Source organism: Haliotis rufescens, unplaced genomic scaffold (genome assembly GCF_023055435.1).
Source record: "Haliotis rufescens isolate VD_foot unplaced genomic scaffold, xgHalRufe1.0.p SCAF_10, whole genome shotgun sequence".
Taxonomy (NCBI): domain Eukaryota; kingdom Metazoa; phylum Mollusca; class Gastropoda; order Lepetellida; family Haliotidae; genus Haliotis; species Haliotis rufescens.
In genome coordinates, this window is record NW_025963780.1 from 9,864,259 (window position 1) to 9,882,665 (window position 18,407).

At 39.6% G+C, this 18,407-nt stretch overlaps 1 protein-coding gene across 1 annotated transcript in view; it reads left to right on the forward strand.

The window, feature by feature from the left end:
* LOC124116208 (DNA mismatch repair protein Mlh1-like) overlaps positions 1-18,407 on the forward strand; it is a 229,840-nt gene that overhangs the window by 150,187 nt on the left and 61,246 nt on the right. The gene's annotated exons all lie outside the window — the stretch shown is intronic.

Below are 18,407 nucleotides of genomic sequence, written 5' to 3' on the forward strand. Positions count from 1 at the left end.
TGCAGCGTTCAGCAACAAACAAACCAACCAATCTAAACAGGCTTCACCTCATCATGTTGTATTTGTCTAACATTGAAAGTGGCAGGTGATTGGATACATATCACGCCCTCAAGCCGCCACCAAGTGGCTCCATCTATCTGTAGACTTGCAAACTGATACAGATTGATTGTTCAGTGTTGGTAGTGGAATTTTGGTGAGATATGACATGAAATACCGAGGGAAGTTTAAGTTTGCGTGACATGCTTGTAGTGGTTCACTGATGAGTAAGTAACAACAAAGTAAGTCATGCTTCTTTCTTAATGAAAATAAGGTTCCAATATGACCTTTTATGTGTGAACTGATCGAGGTCATGGTTATCCAATCAAATTGAATATTTAAAGATCAACCTTGGTGCCCAATAGTTTGTAACTGATTGTATTTCTGATAAAGACACAGACTGCAGACACTGTTTCCCAAAATATATACAGGTATTCTCTTCAAGTCAAAAACCTTTTGAACTAAATGAAGCTCGTGAATTATACCTGATGAAAACAAAAATACCTTTCTCCAGGTTATTTCAGACAGACACTTTATTTGTGTTTCAGCGTGTTGACGCTGTAGAGTTTGATGACATTTCCTCAGCAAATCAGAGAAACTAAGAGGAATGTTAATACAAAACTCTTTCTTTACAAAAGTGTGCTTCATGTCAGTAGGATATGTTAGATTTGTATTGGAAAGAAATTATTCAAGCATTGTAGTATACATACATGAACAAAAAATAAAGTAAATTGGGGTTTTTAAAATCCAAAGAAAAACATTTTTGCCCAAATATGTCACTCACTTCTGAATATTTCATTGCAACCAGTATGGGCAAGATTAGAAAATGATTACTTCGTATTCAGCAGTTAACTAAAACAAATCTTTTCCAAAATGACTAACAATAGACTTTCTTCCTACCCATAAGTATGGTCAAAAAACTATCAGTGATGGAGATGTATGTATTCCAGTGTTCTCTGGCTCTTTGTCTGCACCCTCTGCTTCTCCACCTCCCCTGGGTGCTATGCAGGCACTGACAGTAATTGCACCAATAAATGACTGCATCTGCTCTGTCTGACAAATCTTGCCACTTACCTGCTTCATCAGTACAGCATCTGGAAGGGATGGAATCCCTGTCTCCAGGACTCAGGAGGCAGACCTTAACTCTGAATTGTAAATGAGTGTTTTTGTCAGAGGATATTAAGAATACAAGAAAACATGAAGTTGTTGGGCTTTGGGGTAGGGCTGGGACGAGTCAGAATATACTACCCAGGTACCCACCTCACTATTACCCGACCTTACACGGGTACCTGCTGTTAGTCTCAAGAGATAGGTAGAAATATCCGATTGGGATTCTATAGTTTGACAGTAGCCCTGGCAAAATGTATTTAGACACTTTCATAAAACGATCTGGTCATGCATACACTGAAGTTGACTGAAGTTTTACCTCTATTCAAACATATCAAAGTCAGAAGGAATGGGTGCATAGTCAAAAGGAAATGCGAACATTAGTCACTTACTATGTAACCGTGGAAGTTCCAGATATTTTTTTCCATTAAAGGGCAAGTTCACACGGAAATGAACCAATTTTTCTTGTACTTTTTCCACATTAAAAGTGTTAACATAGAAGTGTCATAGACAAAAATATAAAAACATCAAATTTAATTAACATATTTTTTGCATTAAAACGATTTATATTTTTCACATTTACCAAGTGTTCTATTTCCATAACAAAAACACCATGGCTTATGCCCCTTGCAATATGACGTCATTGGTGCCAATTGATAAACATTATGACGTCATCATGCTTTGTTAGAGCCGCTTCACGTGGTGTAGGTACAGTTTTGTGATTCTAGCGTCTCAGATGCCAGCCAGAATTGTGTTATGCTGAGTCACCACTGCGCCGAGTGTGTCGTAGACCATGTTGTTTTACCGCAAACTGGTCCTTGATATCTTTTGCGTTGAGAATAGACAGGGACCCAGTTGAATTGGCACCAATTACGTCATAATCTAAGGGGGATAACTCAGGCCTATTTCGCTCGTAAAACGAAGGCTTCATAACGGCATATCATTTTAACACTATTGTGAGCTTCCTACTTTCACTGTGAAAAAAATGAGTGTATATTTTCAAACACAGATACTAACTAATTCTAAAATTGCGTTTTGTTTAGAAAAAGAAAGAAAGTGATTTTTGCGTGTACACTTCCCCTTTAAACAATATATCAAGTGACTAACCACAGGTCCGGGTATTCCTGTGGGTATCCAGGTCCTACTCTGAACCACCTAACCTGAGTGCCTGACTTACCCGTTCCCGCCCTATTTTGGGGGTATTTTTATGTGTAGGGAGTGAGTGAGTAAGATGGGTAAGGGCTATTTGAACAGTATTTCACTTCATTGTATGTTTATTATACCACTGCCAGGAAGTGGGGCGGGGAATATTCGAACAGAGTTTGTCCGTCTGCTTCCTCAATGGGGACAGATTTTCTAAACTAACTTTAATAGAGGAATAAAATATCTTCTTTCTTCTTTCGATCCTATGAGGAAACATGCTTGAACAAGATTTTCAGTTTCTAAAACCAAATCTCCCAAACACTTCCCAGCACCACCATGGTCACCGCCCGAACAAATGAATGATGCACTAAAATCCCGTGCATAGCGAGCTACACGACCTGATCTCATGACTACCCCTGCCACATCATTCTCTTCCTCAGTCTCACTAACAGGTTAAAAGAGCAGTGATGTGGGGATGGTCGGGTGGGCATATGGCATGTCAGATGTAAAATTTACAAGTTTTTAAACTTATCCTATCTCACACTATGCATTTATCCCACAGTTGGACATTTGCTACATGTTTTTAGATTTTGTGCATTCACTGCGTTATGTTTTTTTATATATTATTTAGTGCATAGTGTCTGCAACAGGAAGAGTAAAATCAGACTTTTTTTATAAAATAAGTGATCAGGTTGTTTCTGAAATTTGAATGAGAAAGTGTGGATCCGGGCACAGTAAAGGGACAATACTCTTCACAGCAGTTGAGGTATCAAAGAAAGTTGTCTCAGCATTTATACTTCTATTATGGAATTATTATGGTTCTGTTCGGTTGAACAAAACCTTCCAAATGGTGTGCTGGTTTTCTTGGGGGAATTAGTCAGCAAAGAGCCGGAGTCACAGGAGACAAATTACAATTTTATTTACAAGAACAATTGACAATGAACAATTTCAATATCCTAGAAAATAGCTGAGGGTGCCACACAGAGTCGGTACAACCCTCTGGGCTGTGGGAGAGAGATCTGCTTGGCATGAGCATCAAACCCCTTCTGCTTAACATTTTGCTTCTGTATGTATTTAACAAACATTTGAACAATAAAAAGGAATATGTTTGTTTGATACATGATGGGGTGTGCCCTATGGTTAATGAATGGCTAGACTTGGTGCTTGGAAAGAGATTATGGTGTCACTATAAACGAGCTTGTATGGGTCTAATCCTTAATGAGTCTAAATTGAAGTAATTGCTGAATGTTATTCTAATATAGGTGATGACAGATTTACTTAAATAAAAGAGTTCAAGGTAATCTATAAGACTATGGAGACATATCTTATATTTTGTCTTAATGGATATTATGTCTGGGAGATGGGATCTTGATACCTTAGGCAAGTATTTATCTGAAAGCTTTAAATCTATTAATAACATAACTTTTGTCTTATTGAATAGTATGTCTAGGAGATGCGCTCCCGTTACCTTAGGCTAGCATCTATCGAAAAAGCTGAAACTACTGATATTTTATATATGCATTTTACTTGATGATAAGTATTACTTGCTAAACTATAATTATATGAAATGATGTATAAATATTACACCATGATAACTCATAAAAGCACTTGATGTGGATCTAATTATTATAGGAAAACTTAGTATAAATGTTATATCATGATACTTCGCTGAATGTTTATCACAGCTCAGCCCTGTGACTCAACTCAACTTAAAGGGAAACAATGCTCCAACTTTTAGCTGTCTAGCTGGCCCCATTCAAATTAGTTTAACCTGTATAATCACCTGATGCCAATTGGGTCAGCAACCCAACAAAATAGACTTCCTACCAGCGAGGGGACAATTGGTGGTACTTGGTTGACAGCAGTGTGGAATCCCTTTGAATCCTCGCTTTTGATAGAATGATGCTTACTATAACCTTTCACTTTGAAAACTCTGTCTGTATGTGTAAATGTGTATGTAAAATTATGTAATTTAGTACATAGAGGTTATCATAGAGTGTGTTTGGGGATGGTAAATATCCTGTATTAGAAATATACATTGTATTTGGCAAGCTAGTGTTTATTCCTAATACAGAATATTTACCATCCCCAAACACACAAGCGTGATAACCTCTTTATCATATAATGCCATTCTTAAATTCTGTGCTCAAAAAATGTCTCTTCCAATGTCTGACAAACATTAACTAAACATTGCAAGTTTTCCTGGTATGTGCACATCAAGATATATTTTGTCAAAGGAAGTGATGTGTCAGTCGGACAGTAACAACAGTCAAAGTTCCAACTGAAACCTTTTTCTCACACAGTGGCGTAACTACATGTAGGCAAAACAACAATAGCCTAGACAAATTGTTTCTACTTGCCTTTCGTGGCAAATTCCATCAGTCTGTCCGCTGGAGTAACTGACCTTTTTCAAAGGGAAGATACGCTAACCCTAGTCTATGAGTCCCTGCTTGACCTTTGATGAATACACAATGCCATTAGGAAAGTGGTCAAATGTAACAAATGTTTTATTTGTGATAACACTTTCTTAGTAAAGTAAAGATTCTCATACTTTTTTGGGGGTTGAGTCCATCCGGAATTTGAACCCACACTGCCAGAGTTAGGCACCTAATCGCAAGCACACAAAGTCAGCAATCTAATCCGCTCAGCCACCGAGGCTTCCACAAAATGAAAGTCCGACACCTGGTAGTCTAGATCACTTACTCTGTGTACCCCCTCTGACAAGTGTAAATTGACACTGCTCCCATGGCCGAAAGCTTTGAATACACAATGCCATTTAGAAAGTGGTCAGATGTAACTAATGTTATATTCGGGATAACAATTTCTTGGTAAAGTACAGATTCTCGTCCTGGCCAGAACAAAGGGTTGTTGTTAGCTTAGAGTAAAACAAACAACAAATTTAACTTTTGAAGTGAGAACCCATAAGCACAGGTGAGGTTGTCACAAACCAAGGATTAGTAACAGGGGTTTATTTGGGGTTCTCATTTTCCACAAACAAGCGATCCCAGCTGACAGGACTACTGCTTGCTGCATGTTGACTGGGTATCTCCGTGGTTATGACATGCTGGTTTAAGTATTTCAATAAAACACATACTCAAAATGATTATTGAAATTAAGAAAAACATGATATCTTAATTTATTACAGTGATCATTTTGTCTGATCTGTTGATTGATGTTGAGATATCCTGTGAGATGATCACCCTGAAGAGATCGTCCCTGTATTTCTTGCACACTGTCTGTACTATACTGTCTATGCTATCTTGTCTATGCTATCTTGTATATTTTCTAAACGGAATGCCGTGTGTGCAAGCGTAATTATTTCATACCTCCGAGGTCTTGGTTTAAAATGTAAAACCACAAGCTTTTCCCGAGCTCAAGGTTTCACAATTTCAACTTAAACCTCAGAGGCATATTTTGTTCAACTTATGAACTGTCTAAATCATAGAAATACAAGAAAAAATAAGAAAACATCTACATACCTTATAGTGAAACCATACAGTGTATCATAAAGGAATTATCTCAAAGCGTGCAAGAGAAAAACCATGTGCAGCATGGACTAGCTGGAGTCATGACATGATAAATGTAACAACTGCTCATCACCTGCCTCGGTAGCTCAGTGAGAAAACAGTGGGTTACAAAACTTAACACGATATGTGAGGTTGCAAGTTCGATTCACGTCATGGAACTTTCATGTATAAAATGTTTGTGACTTTTATCTAATCATCAAACAGAATTTTGTTCACACCAAAAGCAAGTTTTTAAAATGTTAATTGTAAAACCTAGGTATTGAAAATTGAAACCTCAAAGCAGGTTTAGAAGTGATCAGTTTTAAAATCCAGGTTTGGAAGAGAACCACTTCAAAACCTGGCATTGGAAGATGAGCTGGTTACTATGTTTAGCTGAGGTTGTCAGGAACCTAATGCGATGTAGGGTGATACAGTGATAGGTTTATGAGCATTTAACTTGGTGTGTCCAAATGAATGTGTCATATGTGCCATTTTGGCTGTTTATTTACGTAATGCAAGCACAGTATTATAAAAGTCTTTGGTAGAACCACCTGTTGCTAACAGCAACATTGCACCTTAACTAGATGTCCACAGAACATCTAGGGTTGCATGATGACCTCTAGCTGCATTCCACACCTCCTAATATCTCCTTTCCTTTGGCACTCAAGCAGGGATGCCCCATCTTCCATTACACAGGAAATATCCCGTTGTTGTGTGCTCTGTCATATTTCTTGCTTCAGTATTCCTTCCCATGAGGATTCCTAGGAATAATAGCTTGGTCCTGAGTACAGTCCTGTTTGTCAGGGGGAATGTCAGGATAGGCTGGTAGCTGTTCATACAGTCTCTGTTGTGGGTTTTTTATGTTCACTCTGTTTTATGTCTAGGAAGGGAGGTTAAAAACCATGAATCTTTCTCTCAGAATGAACAAAATTATTCTGTTTGTCTTGTTCCTTGGAGAGCAAATGCTTCATGAATGTCATGCAATGTGCCTTGAACACTGAGCACTTGCATAAAGCTAGCTGAGAATCATCACCACTGGGAATAATTGAATTCACCAAAATATTTCATCAATGTCTGAAAATTTTCATTTTTGTTTCTGGTCTTTTATGAAATGTCTTCCAGTGACTTTATGTGCTATGTTTTTCAATGCTGCTTGCATACTTCTTCATGGCAAATGCTGTGTGTCCTGTGGTTCTTCATAAAGACATCCTAGACTCTTTGGACAAGAAGTAATTGCGATTGCTATCTTCACAAAGGACTTTATTGTTGAAAGTCTCTCTTAGAACTAAAGGCTTGGCTACTATATCAAGATGACGATGGTGTCTTCATTAAGATCAAATGTTACCCAAATTCCCTGAAGGAACATAGGAGTTTCCACTTTCCACCCAATCTGCGCACTGACACAATTTCTGTTCACCATTAGGGACTTGGGCTTCCTTTTGTGTAACCTGTGTGATCATTATCAATATCTCTGATTGAGTTGAATCTGTGGGTATCACTTTACAATGAAATACTTGTGATTCAGCATTAGGGCATAACGATACAGTGGAGTGGACATATGTTAAACTCAACAAAAATAAGTCTTTGTTGTTGTATATGCAATCCGGGTTTCGATCAAGCAGCAAGTTAGCAATCCTTCAGAATTCAGCTGTTTATAACTTATGCACAGCATTCATTCTGTCATCTTGACATTCAGTCATATTTCATCTTTGGCGTTTGATAGGTGTCCACTAATTCATTGACTGCAAGCACTGAAACAACTCATATGTTAACTTTGTCACAGCATGAGTAAGCTTACATATTTTAATCAATATCAGTATTAAATGGTTTTGTTCTGTAAAGAATAAACTAAGATGTTATTACTGTTGAGAATTACATCAATATTTGTTGATTTTCTGGAGGTATAAACCCCCAAACTGGTGTGCACACAGTATGTAAATCTGCACAGTGACATAATGCAAAGTGTGAATTCCGGTGGGTTTTTTTCAGACATAAACATTAAAACTGGTGTGCACACAGTATGTAAATCTGCACAGTGACATAATGCCAAGTGGGAATTCCGGTGGTTTTTTTCAGACATAAACATTAAAACTGGTGTGCACAGTATGTAAATCTGCACAGTGACATTATGCAAAGTTTGAATTCCGGGTGTTTTTTTCAGACATAAACATTAAAGCTGGTGTGCACACAGTGTAAATCTGCACAGTGACATTATGCAAAGTTTGAATTCCAGGGGTTTTTTTCGGACACAAACATTAAAACTTGTGTGCACAAAATGTAAATCTGCACAGTGACATTATGCAAAGTGTGAATTCCAGTTTGTTTTTTTCAGACATAAACATTAAAACTGGTGTGCACAGTATGTAAATCTGCACAGTGACATTCCGGGTGTTTTTTTAGACATAAATATTTAAACTGGTGTGCACAGTGTGTAAATCTGCAAGTATGGCAAGCAATTGCCTCAAATGTGTGTGCATGTCCACGGTCCTTGGTGTTATTAGATCATGTGTGAAGTGACACTTCGAAAACTATTGCAAGTATGGCAAGCAATAGCCTCAAATGTGTGTGCATGTCCACGGTCCTTGGTGTTATTAGATCATGCATGGAATAGTTTTCGAAGTGTGACTTCACACCTTTTGTTTGTGCACGATTCAATTCTCAAAGCTCAACACAGTGAAGCCAACAACCAAGCACTGCGCAGAATGCCTGGCTTCAGTCATTTTCATTAGATGCAATTTGAAGAGAAAGCTCATGTGTTTTTGGAACAGATGAGTTACACTTGCCAGCTTGATTGGATTAGAAGCCGGTGTTTATCCAAGCCGAGACTATGATATGAATAAATTGGTTGTATGATGCTAAACACTGTCGCAGCAAGAGTTCTTATGTGTAACAAACCATGCACATACCTCTACCACTTCATCACATTGTACACAGTCCAAGATATTGCATATCTTTTTTGATGAGTCGACACATTTAGATAAATATATGTCATAAATGTTTTACTTTCATTGAGAAAATATCCTAAAACATGAAAAGATTTTCCATTTTCGAATTTCTCCTTTGTTTACATTGGTTGTATGGTTCCATGGAGCCCTACAGACATGCAGCTAGTGGTACAGTCACACTGATGTGTAAAGATGTATTGTCATGCACCTCATTACTGCAGGTGTAGCAGCATATCTGTAGCATTATGCAAAACTATATGTAAAGCGCACCGAAAGCCTTGCATCATCACTTGATAATCCACACAGTGTAATACACCCACAGTCTGGTCACTAGAGCAGAAACCTCTCTCGTGGAATATGGCGAGCAGAGCTGAGTATTAGCTCAGGGTGGGGTGGCAGAGATTGGCTATTGTTTATAAACAATGCTTCAGAATGGTCAACCTTCTGCCCCTTTCTTTGCACCTGGTAAGTTTTGTGACACTCTGTTGATGAGATTGTCAAACGTCAAAACTACTTTTGCACATGATATTTTTTATGAGTATAGGAAGTGGCACGATTAAAAGTTAACATCAATGTTTTTTTCAACTGTAGACGCACGTGCTGTTGTAGTTGGCAAAGAAGGTTGGAGAAGCGTGTTTATGTACCAGTAGTTTTACAAGGCTGGCGTATGTCTGGACGGTAGGCTTGCCCTCATTTTGCCTACACCTCATTTCGCCTACACCTCATTTCGCCTACAATAATTCAAATGCTTAATTGCCTCACCCCTATTATATGAATGGGCATTGTCCATCTCAGGCTGTTAACTAATCCAAGCTCTAATCTAATCCAAGCGGCGTAGAGGTTCAAAGTGAAGTTTATACAACCTATGACAACTTCTCACAACTCTTGTTTGACTTGGTCATTCTGTTTATCCTTAGTTGTTTTGAATGTGCAAGTAAATCTTGTTTAGTAAATAAATCTTACTAAAGCTACAGTAATCCTGAGTCATTATTGTTATTACTGCATAATGTAAATATCAGCTATTAAACAATGTATGAAGCTTCAAGATTGTCTTGTCTGTTTACCTGTAATGCAATTTCTTGATGCCGTTGGATATGTACTAAAGCTACAGTAATCATGAGTCATTATTATTATTACTGCATAATGTAAATATCAGCTATTAAACAATGTATAAAGCTTCAAGATTGTCTTATCTGTTAAACCTTCTTTTGGGTCAGTTCAATATTTTAGAGGTAACACAGCACTTGACTTATGTGCAGTCAGCTGTAAATTTGTTTTGATAAGGGTGTAAGCGAAATGAGGTGTAGGCGAAATGAGGACAGGCCGGATGGTATCCTCCCAAAACGTAGACCTGCCAAAACGCAGACCCGTTAAAACAACACTCGTTATGGCTGGTTGCATCAGTATTTAGTACCCTGTACCCTTAAGTAAAATGGTATCATCCATGTAACAAGAAAGAAAGCTGGGTAGAGTTCACAATTTTTTATTCAAATGTTATTTCATTGTCATTTATGATTAGCAGTCATTTTCACTTGTTTATCAGCAGTGGACCAACTGCATCCAGGTACTGAAGGGGTGTCTTTTCACGGCGATGAAGCTGTTCCTTCTCTCTGTAGACAACCTTCCTGGGTGGCGGTGCTGCTCCAAATTGAATCGGCGCTAGTTTCGCTCTCTCCGAAATTTCTACCTTCTGGATCAGTTCGATAAATCTGAAGATGTTTGGATGCTTGTGCTGGAGGGACTTGCCGATTCTGGAGTGGAAACCTTCTAGGTTGTTTGTACGGGGCCCTTGTGTCGCATGGTATATCCACGGTTAAGGTGGGAACCGGGCATCGTCATCCACCCATGTCGTAACCTCCAGTACACATTTTCATTCTTCGTCCTGTACTTAGCATAGAACTTGTGGGGCACCTTTCTGGGACAAGACATACACAACTTTCGTAAGTCCGGCCATTGCTTAATTGGACAAGGTTAAAGCTTACTTACTTACTTACTTTGGAGATTTAACGTGCGCTTTCCGACTGATGCGTATTTCGCACACGGGCCCGGCCAGGCCATTTAATGTGTTTCCGAAAGGGGCGAAAGTGGTCTGTGCAACCCAAGAGGGGGGTTTTAGGGGTTGCTTATATAGAATTTGGGAATTTTGAGATTTGGAATAGATGCCGATGGGATTGGGGAGGAGAACTAAGGGAGCTGGGTATGGTGGATGTTGGTTTGTTTATGTGATTTTGATTTGGTAGGTTATTGTGTTTTTAGATGCGTTTTATTAGTTCCGTTTTTATTAAGAATACACCTAAGGCCTTGAAGTTTTCTAGTTTATTTTGTGGGTTTAGTATTGCTTCTAGAGTTAGAGCCTTGTTTAGATTGAGGGTGGTTTGTAATGCGGTTCGATGTGTTAGGTAGTGTGTGCAGTGGATGAGTGTGTGGAATGGGATTTCTGGTTGTTTGCAGTGTGGGCAGTTACCTGTAGTGTGTTTTTTATTTTCTTTAGGTGGTTATTTAGGTTGGTGTGTCCTGTTTGGAGTTTAGTGATTACTCTGTCGACTTTTTTTTATGGATGGAGAATTTTTGGTTTGGTTAGTGGTTTGCTGAGTACTTTTTTGATTTGGCTATTTGAGTTTAGATATAGGTCATGCCATTTTTTGGTGATTTTTTGCTTGTTTACACTTTTAATTTCTGATTTTGAGATGGGTAAGTTTAAGCTTATTTCTGGGATTTTGAGGGATAGTTTAGCTGCTTTATCGGCGTTTTCATTACCGTATATTCCTACGTGGGCGGGTATCCACAAGAAGGTTATTTGTTTGCCTGCCTTAGTTAGGTCGTTGGAGCTTTTAAGTATTTGATTTATTAATTTAGGTCGGTCTTTGGTATTTTTGTTTTGGAGGGCTTACACAGTCCACTTAGGGAGTCGGTAAGTATTAGGATTTTTTTGTGTTTTTTGGATTCTTGATTATGGAGGGCTGAGGCCATGCCCTTTAGTTCTGCCGTGAATATTGATTGGTTGTTTGGGAGTCGGAAGGATTGTTTATTTATTTGGCTAGCTAGTGTTGTGTCTATTTTGGGTATTTTAAGTTTAGGGGTGAAGATATTTGATTGTTTGCAGTTTTGTTTAAGATTTTTAATTTGGTGTTCATTTAGGTAGTTTGTTATTCTTTGGGATATTGGGGTAAGTAAGGGGTGTTTACGAGCTAGAGCTTGGTTTTGGGGGCTGATGTTTTGGTTTATTAAGTTTTGGATGAGAGGGTTTGATAATATTGGGACGCAGCCCAGAAATTTAAGCTTAGCTGTTCCCTGCGTAGACTTAGTGGCATTTCTCAAAGGTTGAAGCTCATGTTCAAATATATTTATAAGTTATACCATACACAAGAGAAGGAAGTATTAGTGATTGAGAACATTTGGTATATTCTTACACAAATCCCACAACTTGTTTAAAGGTAATGTTTGAATAAGATTTGTGATGTACCGGAAGCAGATTAAAGAAAGGAGGAGTTTTTTTAAGACAATGTTGTTGTTGTCCACTACTGCTCATTGTCTCAACATATTGATAATCCCTCATAGCAGGGGAAGTGGACCAGTCCATTCATTAATTAGGTGTGACCAGCATGGCCCAATTAATTAGTGAGCTAATCAGACTATGGACACAGTGATTATGTGTGATTGAGGAAACAGGATGTGAGAGATTTTGTATGTAATCATATGCTGTCTGGTTTGACAACGTGAGGAAGTGACTCAAAGAAATTGCTTCCTTACGATTTTGTTTGTTGCGAGTATGTGTCATTGGCAGTTTTCACAGTACTTCCCTGATTAAACACTTTCCAGAGTTACAGAGTCAAAAGTATTCTTCTTAATTCCAAAGGGCACGACAAAACAGCTTTTATGAGTTGCATCCAGCACATTTGGAAGAAAATACCTTTCTATTCCTGACCTTTGTCAAGCAAAGAGATTAATGCCAATGAGTCAATTGAAATGATGCAAACAAGTAAATCATACTCAATACTACTTACTTTCTGAAGTCTCTGATAACTGTCTTGCATTTAGTTATTTCTTGAATCTGCTGAGACGTTACAACAGCAGTGTATCTCGATCATAACAGCATTGTGCACGACTGGAATAACAGAACACTCAGTCTTCTATAATGATGTGTGTTTGAGTAAGCAGGCCAACAGTGGTCACAGATTTTGACATTTATTGGTTGTCACATTTTCAGAGATGTCAAATCTAGATGGTGTAATAAATATCATTCCATCAGCTAAAAACGCCGATAAAGCAGCTAAACTATCCCTCAAAATCCCAGAAATAAGCTTAAACTTACCCATCTCAAAATCAGAAATTAAAAGTGTAAACAAGCAAAAAATCACCAAAAAATGGCATAACCTATATCTAAACTCAAATAGCCAAATCAAAAAAGTACTCAGCAAACCACTAACCAAACCAAAAATTCTCCATCCATCAAAAGAAGTCGACAGAGTAATCACTACACTCCAAACAGGACACACCAACCTAAATAACCACCTAAAGAAAATAAAAAACACACTACAGCTAACTGCCCACACTGCAAACAACTAGAAACCCCAGAACACGCACTCATCCACTGCACACACTACCTAACACATCGAACCGCACTACAAACCACCCTCAATCTAAACAAGGCTCTCACTTTAGAAGCAATACTAAACCCACAAAATAAACTAGAAAATTTGAAGGCCTTAGGCGTATTCTTAATCAAAACGGAACTAATAAAACGCATCTAAAAACAAAATAATCTACCAAATCAAAAACACATAAACAAACATCCATCATACCCAGCTCCCTTAGTTCTCCTCCCCAAACCCATCGGCATCTATTCCAAATCTCAAAATTCCCAAATTCTATATAAGCAACCCCTAAAACCCCCCTCTTGGGTTGCACACACCACTTTTGCCCCTTTCGGAAACACATTAAATGGCCTGGCCGGGCCCGTGTGCGAAATACGCCTCAGTCGTAAAGCGCACGTTAAATCTCCAAAGTAAGTAAGTCAGTAAGTGAGCTAAAAACAGAACATGTTTACTGTTGTTGGAAACAGCTTGACTGAGCTTTGTGGTACTACATTGTACACAATGCTGTACACATCCCATTTCTGCGGAGAGCTTGGGGAATATAATGTGCACGCAAACTGTCACATCACAGATTCTGTTGCATGTCAGTTGATGAGGGTGATTGGTTGGTATTAAACATACCATAGACATGTCATAAAGGTCTCAGGTTATGATTGGTAAGTATGTGCTAAAATCCCAACAAGGGCTGTAAATGGAACATCCCCTATGTGCGACCCTGTTGTTGCACATTTCACCTCCTGGACTTTGGCTGCAATTGATCAACATTGTGTGAGGTTAACATGTTCCCGATATCTGACACTGACAGCGATGTGTTGTGAAGAATATCTTGTGCAGGTCTACATCTGTTACAGCTTAGAAACGTTTGTGGCTTTGGGAAATGCATTTTTTTTGTTTCAATGACTTTAATTACATAATTATACCAGGGGCATGTATACAGGGACTGAGGTATGTCTTGATGTTACCAGGGGCATGTATGACTTGATGTTACCAGGGGCATGTATGACTTGATGTTACCAGGGGCATGTATGTCTTGATGTTACCAGGGGCATGTATACAGGGACTGAGGTATGTCTTGATGTTACCAGGGGCATGTATGTCTTGATGTTACCAGGGGCATGTATACAGGGACTGAGGTATATCTTGATGTAACCAGGGGCATGTATACAGGGACTGAGGTATGTCTTGATGTTACCAGGGGCATGTATACAGGGACTGAGGTATGTCTTGATGTTACCAGGGGCATGTATACATAGACTGAGCTATATCTTGATGTTACCAGGGCCATGTATACAGGGACTGAGGTATGTCTTGATGTTACCAGGGGCATGTATACAGGGACTGAGGTATGTCTTGATGTTACCAGGGGCATGTATACAGGGACTGAGCTATGTCTTGATGTTACCAGGGGCATGTATACATAGACTGAGCTATGTCTTGATGTTACCAGGGGCATGTATACAGGGACTGAGGTATGTCTTGATGTTACCAGGGGCATGTATACAGGGACTGAGGTATGTCTTGATGTTACCATGGGCATGTATACAGGGACTGAGGTATGTCTTGATGTAACCAGGGGCATGTATACAGGGACTGAGGTATGTCTTGATGTAACCAGGGGCATGTATACAGGGACTGAGGTATGTCTTGATGTTACCAGGGGCATGTATACAGGGACTGAGGTATGTCTTGATGTAACCAGGGGCATGTATACAGGGACTGAGGTATGTCTTGATGTCACCAGGGGCATGTATACAGGGACTGAGGTATGTCTTGATGTTACCATGGGCATGTATACAGGGACTGAGGTATGTCTTGATGTTACCAGGGGCATGTATACAGGGACTGAGCTATGTCTTGATGTCACCAGGGGCATGTATACATGGACTGAGGTATGTCTTGATGTTACCAGGGGCATGTATACAGGGACTGAGGTATGTCTTGATGTTACCAGGGGCATGTATACAGGGACTGAGGTATGTCTTGATGTCACCAGGGGCATGTATACATGGACTGAGGTATGTCTTGATGTTACCAGGGGCATGTATACAGGGACTGAGGTATGTCTTGATGTTACCAGGGGCATGTATACAGGGACTGAGCTATATCTTGATGTTACCAGGGGCATGTATACAGGGAATGAGGTATGTCTTGATGTTACCAGGGGCATGTATACAGGGACTGAGGTATGTCTTGATGTTACCAGGGGCATGTATACAGGGACTGAGCTATGTCTTGATGTTACCAGGGGCATGTATACAGGGACTGAGGTATGTCTTGATGTTACCAGGGGCATGTATACAGGGACTGAGCTATGTCTTGATGTTACCAGGGGCATGTATACAGGGACTGAGGTATGTCTTGATGTTACCAGAGCCATGTATACAGGGACTGAGCTATATCTTGATGTTACCAGGGGCATGTATACAGGGACTGAGGTATGTCTTGATGTTACCAGGGGCATGTATACAGGGACTGAGGTATGTCTTGATGTTACCAGGGGCATGTATACAGGGACTGAGGTATGTCTTGATGTTACCAGGGGCATGTATACAGGGAATGAGCTATGTCTTGATGTTACCAGGGGCATGTATACATGGGCTGAAGTATGTCTTGATGTTACCAGGGGCATGTATACAGGGACTGAGGTATGTCTTGATGTTACCAGGGGCATGTATACAGGGACTGAGCTATATCTTGATGTTACCAGGGCCATGTATACAGGGACTGAGGTATGTCTTGATGTTACCAGAGCCATGTATACAGGGACTGAGCTATATCTTGATGTTACCAGGGGCATGTATGACTTGATGTTACCAGGGGCATGTATAAAGGGAATGAGGTATGTCTTGATGTTACCAGGGGCATGTATACAGGGACTGAGGTATGTCTTGATGTTACCAGGGGCATGTATACAGGGACTGAGCTATGTGTTGATGTTACCATGGGCATGTATACAGGGACTGAGGTATGTCTTGATGTTACCAGGGGCATGTATGTCTTGATGTTACCATGGGCATGTATACAGGGACTGAGGTATGTCTTGATGTCACCAGGGGCATGTATACAGCGACTGAGGTATGTCTTGATGTTACCAGGGGCATGTATACAGGGACTGAGGTATGTCTTGATGTTACCAGGGGCGTGTATGACTTGATGTTACCATGGGCATGTATACAGGGACTGAGGTATGTCTTGATGTCACCAGGGGCATGTATACAGGGACTGAGGTATGTCTTGATGTTACCAGGGGCATGTATACAGGGACTGAGCTATGTCTTGATGTTACCAGGGGCATGTATACATGGACTGAGGTATGTCTTGATGTTACCAGGGCCATGTATACAGGGACTGAGGTATGTCTTGATGTAACCAGAGCCATGTATACAGGGACTGAGGTATGTCTTGATGTAACCAGGGGCATGTATATAGGGACTGAGGTATGTCTTGATGTCACCAGGGACATGTATACATGGACTGAGGTATGTCTTGATGTCACCAGAGCCATGTATACAGGGACTGAGGTATGTCTTGATGTTACCAGGGGCATGTATACAGGGACTGAAGTATGTCTTGATGTTACCAGGGGCATGTATACAGGGACTGAGCAATGTTTTGATGTTACCAGGGGCATGTATGACTTGATGTTACCAGGGGCATGTATACATGGACTGAGCTATGTCTTGATGTTACCATGGCCATGTATACAGGGACTGAGCTATGTCTTGATGTCACCAGGGGCATGTATACATGGACTGAGGTATGTCTTGATGTTACCAGGGGCATGAATACTGGGACTGAGCTATGTCTTGATGTTACAGTTAACAGTCAGGTATTTTACGAAACTGTCAGATACCCCGGACTCATGCGTCAGAACAACTGAGACTGACAAGAATATAATGTTTGTATTGTATACCTTTTGACAGATTCTTTGACAGATTATCCTGTCCTTTTATTAATAGTTTTTGTATACCGGTATTCTGAAATAGTATCTTGTATCAAGGCATCATTACAAGAGACATCAATCTCTCTTTTTGTGTTAATGGATGATCTGCAAGAGTATCCTGTTGAAAACAAGCATGAGTATGTGAGAGGTAGCTGATGCACAGAGTTTTCTGACAGGAGGAGAGGGTTGACAGCCAGTGAAGAAGACACCCACATGTTTACTGCGTCCAGAATCAGGATAGAACGCCCACAAGACATGGGAGTCATGAGCACGTCATCTGCAGCAGGAAAGGGATTCAGTTCAAGAGCATTTTGAGAATTTAAATCTTTTTTAAAGCCCAAGAAACTTTTAATAAATGTTTTGTAGGAATTAATTGCGTGGTGATTTACCCAGAAAAGCAAGTACTGGGAGATCAAGGTTTCAGGTTCTGAATTGAAGGTGATTTTAGCAAAAGTAAGTACTTCTGAAATGTTTGGGAAAATAGGGAATCTGATAAAAAGATCAAGGAAATATCTTATGTATCCATTATTCAGTCATTTCTGAATGTATCAGTGTGACAGGTTTTAGAACCCTGTGTCCAGGGATTATTATAAGTCCTGAGGAACATATTCTGGGTGAATGAGGTGACTATGGATGGGTCTGGTGACTTGGTTGACCACAAGTCATCGTACCCAAACAGCTTGGATCACTGGATTGTCTGGTCCAGACTCGTTTATTTACAGGCCGCCATGATATAGCTAGAATACAGCTGAGTGTAACGTTAAACAAACGAACTGGGTTTTTGAAATCTGTAAGTTGATGACACTGACATACAAGATCACACTTCTGACGCACATAAACAAATCAGCATAAAAAATGTTTATTTGTGTTTGTGTTACAGTGTCAGTATTCATGAGAACTAGGGATTGATGACTTGATGTAATGGATATTATGAATGTAGCCTGAAGATCATTCACAATCCATCAAACCAGTTTTTTCTTGTGATTTACAGTATTGTCTTCAATACAAACTACGGAGTCATAATCTGGCGAATAGTTCTGACTGCTTAGAGACGTAAAACTTTGTAATAAAAAGAGCATAGACAGACATAATTTCTTGTTTTTAGCATACTATCGGGTGATGATATGTTTTC